We start from the raw sequence: 6,000 nt of genomic DNA on the forward strand, positions 1-6,000 counted from the left end.
TTTATCATTGGCAACAAATACTGTCAGCTGACAGGCAACTTTGTGCATTTTCAAGAAAATACCTGCCAAATCGCCGAGCCGGCAAGGCTATAGTTTGTCTGTGTGTCATTATTCACAGTGAAAATGATGCTCCGTGAAAAAAGTGGCTAGTGCAGCTCGCAACTCAAACAGTCACATGGCACTTTTCTGGGCCTTTCCGGGTATGCTTCCTATTTTGTCACATGGAGTATTTAAAAGATGTGTACTCAAAAGTTGAGATGTTTAAAAATTAAAATTTTTATTTTTCATCAGGAACATTCTTAAGTGAAACTAGCTGTCAAGTTTTTAACGGAGGGAGTGTTCAGGATAAAAAAATGCAAGCATCTCTATTCCATGTTTGTGCCAATGCCCTGATTCATGCTATGAGGCCAGCAGGTTTTATCCACCCATTACTTTTACACCATCAACACAGTGAAAAAGGGCAAGTAGGGACTTAGGATTATTATGAAAATGGTCTTGATCTCACAGGCTCCCTGAAAGGTGTCCCAGGAGGTCTGTGGAACACACTTTGAGAACCACTGATCCAGGGTGATGATCCCCGGTGCCGCTAGAGGTGTTGGAAGATGCGGATGAAGTCTGATGGGCAAACGGTCCTTAACGAGTTGCTGTCCATCATCGGATACCACCGTCCCTGCCCATATCATCAGGCCGCCTCTGCATTCTGGGGGCAAGTGTCCTCCATCTCCATGTGCAGCTCCTCCCTCGATCCCAACCCTAAGTGAAGCTACTAATGGAAACCTGTTGGCTCTTTCGAGATCCTGTTCAAAGTCAAGTTCTTCCTGAACACAAGCCCTCAGCGAGGATCATGTCTCCCTCCTCTGAACATCCTGTCCACTCAGCATCTCTCTTGCAGCCTCACCTCACTCTCAGCACCCTCATCGGACATAATAAGTCCTCAACAGAACCACATTGGTCCAAAGGAATGAGGAGATGGAAAGTGTGACTCGGCCAATGGCTGGGGCTGATTAGTGACACTGGCTAACCGTGGGTAGCAGACCAGAGGATCCTGGGAGATCCTGCCATGAATCCCAGAACATGGGCATATCCCCAAGAGTTGAGCACCAAGGACCAGCACCCTGGGGGGACTGGGACAGATGGGGCTTGGAGGAGAGGAAGGAGTTACACGTTTTCTGACCGCTGACCCAGAGAAAACTGTGACCTTGATGAAACTTACATCTGGGGGGGGGGGGGCTGTCCTTCTCGCTGTGTGACCTTTGGCGAATCACTTAACCTCTCTGGGCCATGGTTTCTGCATCTGTCAAATGAAGAGTTTAAATCAATCTCTAAGACTCCTTACAGCTCCCAAATTCTCTGAGTCAATGATACTCATGTACTAATGGTCCTTGACGTTGACTGACACTGGCCTCCTGTGAGAGGGAGATTCAAGCTTTTCGGGCCACTGACATTTGAACGTAGCATGGCATTGACATTCAAATGTTCTGTGACATCATCCAGTGATATCGACATCAAACAGTCTATAATGCTAACACGTGAAGAGACATTATGCTGACATTCACAGGGGCTGTGGCTGACATTGAACGCTCTATGACATCAGTGTGAATTGAGTGCCAGCTGTGTGCTGGTCACGCCAACAGCCAGGGGAAACCTGTGAGTCCATAAACTGTCCCTTCTCAGAACTTTCCTTTCCAGGAATCTAGACCCCCATGGTGGCACCAGAGAGTGGCTTCAGGAGACCTTAGCTGTCCCCATCTCCCACAGTCCATCCTCTTATATGAAGGATTGATTTTATCTCAACATAATGCAAAGGTAACTTCCATACAAGGTCCTGTGGCCCTCTTCCAACCAGATTCTGTCCCCCCAGAACCCAGAGCCATCATTGCTGTAGGTGCAGTTTCCTAAGATTTCCCTCCTCCCTGATTTCTACCCAGGACCTTGCCAGCTGGTGGGCGTCAAGGAGAAAAACCAAGGCTCAGGGTGGGACCCACAAAGGGCCGTGGAGGAACGGTCCCGGGACCATGGCTCAGCCCCCTCCTCCTGTCCCCTTGGCTCTCTGGCTGCAGGTGGGGCTCCTGAGGGCCTCTAGGGGCAGGGAAGGCAGTCACCACAGCGATGTCTGCTTCCCAACCCTCCTGAGGCTGCTGCCCAGACAAAGATTCCAAGCTCTGACTGGCTTTTCCTCTCAAAAAAAAAAAAAAAGAAAAGAAAAGAAAAAAAGAAAAGAAATTCCTGCAAGTTGAACAATCCTTGTGTTGGATTTGGGAGATGTTATTCCTAGTGACAGACAAGGGCAATTATCTGCAATCCGCCAGCAGTTTTAGCCTAATTTCATTACTGCTGTGCAATTCTCCCTGAGCTGCTAGTCTATCAATGTCTTCCAGAACGGATTAGCGGGCACTTTCTTCATCTTCAGATGAATTTTAGCTGTCATGCCCTTGATGAATAGAGCAGGAACAGGCAGCTGACCTGGGCTGGGGAGGGGCCAGGGGGTGGCCAGGGGGTGGCAGGCAGGCAGGTGGCCTCAGGGCCTGGCGGGAGGTGAGGCGGTGAGGGGGGACACCGGAGCCGTCCAGCCTTCCTGGTCCCCTCCAGGCACAGGACTTAGGGATGTTTGGACCCACCTAGGGGGGGCTCTGCACACGAGCACCTGCTGCATCTAAGGACAGGACAGAGGTAGGAGCTCTTTCCTGGAAGCGTGTTGCCGACTGACATGAGGGGCCTCACCCCACAGCCCTCTGGGTCACCCCCTGCTACAGCACCTCAAACTTTGGAAACTCCCACTCCGTCTGCCTCCATAAGACCCTGTGGACCTCGCAGGAGCAGAGTCCAGCACTGTCCTCTCACTGCCGTGTCCCCAGAGTTCAGCTGGTAGGAGAAGCTCTGTCAGTTTTCGCCGCAGAACAAATGACTCCAGCTTCCCTGCAGCTTGGGTCAGGGGCCGGTGCAGGCCTGCCACGTGGCAGGAGCCCGATCACTATCAGATAAATGGCTGATGCCCCAGGGACTGATTGGGAAGAGGGTGGCGAGGGGGGGAAGGGGATGCTTTGTGGACCACCTACTATGTGTCAGGCACTGTGCGAGGTGCTTGGCTGATGTGGCCTCAATTAATCTCAGGGAGGTGGAGCCCCTAAGCCTAGGGCACAAGCAAGTTGGGAAGTGGAGAACCCAGCCTGTCTGGGATCCTCTCTGACTCCCCAGGGGGCACTGTTTTGGGAGCGCTGGTGCCAAGTGAGACTCTGATGGGTAGGAATGAGGCCCCGGGGGGCAGGGGAGGAGCCACGGGCAGAGGTCACATGGGACTCAGCATCAGCAACATGGGGTGAACACCATGCCTGCTTAGGACCCCCTCGTCCCCACTCCTACCCAAAGCCTCCCCTCCCCCCAACACTTATCCAAAGTCCTGGGAAGAGGGGCGGTGGTGGGTTCTTCCCCTTTACCACGTGTGTGCTCCCCACTTTCCTGGCCCGGCTCTGTGCCCTGGGAAGCTGACCTCCACAGGCTTCCCACCCTCTGGCTTTCAGGAAGGATCACCCGATCGGAGGCTGGGGGTCGAGGGAGAGGGTGAGTTTGGGGTATGCCTGCCTCGCTCGGTGTGGCATTCCTGGCAGTGGCCGTGTCCCTCTGAGTGCAGGGGCCTCAGTGTCCCCGGCTGGCTTGCACCTCTGTGTACAGAATCCCTCCACGGAACTCTCTTCACTTGTACCACCCGAGTGGGACGCTGGGTCCGGCTGGACGTTGCCGGATGTGGGTGGGGTTGGGGTGGAGATCTGCATGGACAGCAGTTTCCATCCTCTCCACAGCTGCTCTGTGCCGGCACCAGGCTGGGCCACCGGCATCCCCTGGCCCACTGGAAACTCCCAACTGCTCAGTGGGGTGTGCGATTTCCAGAGGGGAGCACTGGGGCCCCAGGAGGCCTGGAGACTGGCTGGGGCACCCAGTGGGGAGGCGGGGGAGTCGGGACCTGAGCCATCCTTCGCCTGACCTCTAGTTCTGTCACCTTCCCCTCCAGGCTGCGCATACTCAGCTCTTAGGCTGACCAGAACCTGGGTAGTGGAGGGCTCCTGGAGCTGTACACTGATGATTCCTCAGAAAGACCAGATGTTCAATTTTGTCCTTAAAAGGCAGTCTCGGGCTTCCCTGGTGGCACAGTGGTTGGGAGTCCGCCTGCCGATGCGGGGGACAAGGGTTCGTGCCCCGGTCAGGGAAGATCCCACGTGCCACGGAACGGCTGGGCCCGTGAGCCATGGCCGCTGAGCCTGCGCGTCCGGAGCCTGTGCTCCGCAACGGGAGAGGCCACAGCAGTGAGAGGCCCGCGTACTGCAAAAAAAAAAAAAAAAAAAAATCAAGAGTAAAAAAAAAGGCAGTCTCGTTGAACCCTTTCTGCTTCCTCAGTCGCCAGCAGGCTCCCAAGCCAGCAAACGGAAGCTGAGGCCACGAGAAGAGGGGCTCCCTCCACAGCTGCTGCCCTACTGGCCCCCTGTACTCCCTTTTCCCCTACACCTCCCAGAACTTATAAGAGAAGAAGGAAGATCCCTGACTGGGGGCAGCCCAGACCCCCATCTTACAGGTGGGGAAACTGAGGCTCAGAGAGGGACTTGCTCAAAGCCACCAGGAGGTCACGCAGAGCTGAGCCCCGCCCAGGAAGCGGACCAGCCCTCCCCAGGGCTGGAAAACAAGGCTCAGACCTGCCAGAGCTGGCCTTCCTCCCGCGCTTTCAACTTCTGGTCCTTTTCTCCAAGCACGCGGGAGCCTGTCCCAAGTTTATCGATTGCCAGGGCAGCCTCCAGTCAATACGGTGCACTTTGCTAATTAATCTTTTCCAGATAATTGCAGGAAATTATTGGTTGGTGTGAAGTGAGGGTGGAGAGGTGGCCTCTGTCCCCACCCCTGACCTGCCCAGAGCAGCTCCTGGCAGAGCCCAGGATACCGGCCTAGACCTTCTGCCCAGCCTCCCACCTTTACTGCACCCTGCCCAGTCCTGTTCCAGAATCCTCAGCCCAGGCCTCCCACCAGGACAGCTCTCCTGGGATGCTGTGGGAAACACTGGGAGCAGGGATGGTCCCAGGTTCAAATCGTGACTTTGGCAACTACTAGCTGTGCAACGGGAAAGTTGTGTGACTCCTCTGAGCTTCAGCTGAAAAACAAGATAGAGTTTACCATCTGCATCATGGGCTGCTCCGAGAGACGAAACCGAAGAAGGCATTTTAATACTGATTTATTGTGACCTCTATGAATAGTAATAACAACTCCAACAATAGCAAACATGAAGCAGGGGCTTTGCCACATGCCGGCTACTGTTCTGAGTGTCTGATAGGTGCTATTATTATGCCCATTTTATGGAAGAGGAAACTGAGGCCCCGAACTGAGGTCACACAGACAGTGAGAGGCAGAGACCGAATCCCTGCCTGGGATGCCCATGGCCGTGCCACACGGTGTCACCAAGCCCAGCGTGGGGCCCGCCATGGAGCAGTGTCACCAGGAGCAAGCCCTCCACATACTCATCTCAGAAGCCAGGGTACGCCAGCTGTGGGTGGGAGGGAGATAGTGGTGGGATGCCAGGGGTGGCACAGGCCTCAGAGGCACCCTTGGCTTCCCACTCCAAGCCCCTTGCCCTAAAATTCAGGCTCCACCTCAAGGAGGCTGAGAGATTCATCAGGGTCCCCAGGGGCTTCCCCAGGCCCCACAGTAATTAATCATAACTGGACACTCTGGATAAAGTTTCCCATCCCTTTGGGGTTTCTCTCGTTCTCCCAGATATCATTTAATACATCACCTCACCGGGCTGTATATACCTGCTCCTAATAAACCTCTAAGACTTTAATGAACTAAATAGCAAATTACTTTTTTATTCAAGAATGAAATTTCATCATATTCATATTTTATTTCAGACATCTGCTGCTGATTACATTACATTTAACTAAAATTAGATGATGCTTAGAATGCAATTAAGCTTCTGCCAAATTCTTTGGCCCACCAATGCCGGTGCAGCTCAGCGGGGGCCGC

Source organism: Kogia breviceps, chromosome 15 (assembly GCF_026419965.1).
Source record: "Kogia breviceps isolate mKogBre1 chromosome 15, mKogBre1 haplotype 1, whole genome shotgun sequence".
Taxonomy (NCBI): Eukaryota; Metazoa; Chordata; class Mammalia; order Artiodactyla; family Physeteridae; genus Kogia; species Kogia breviceps.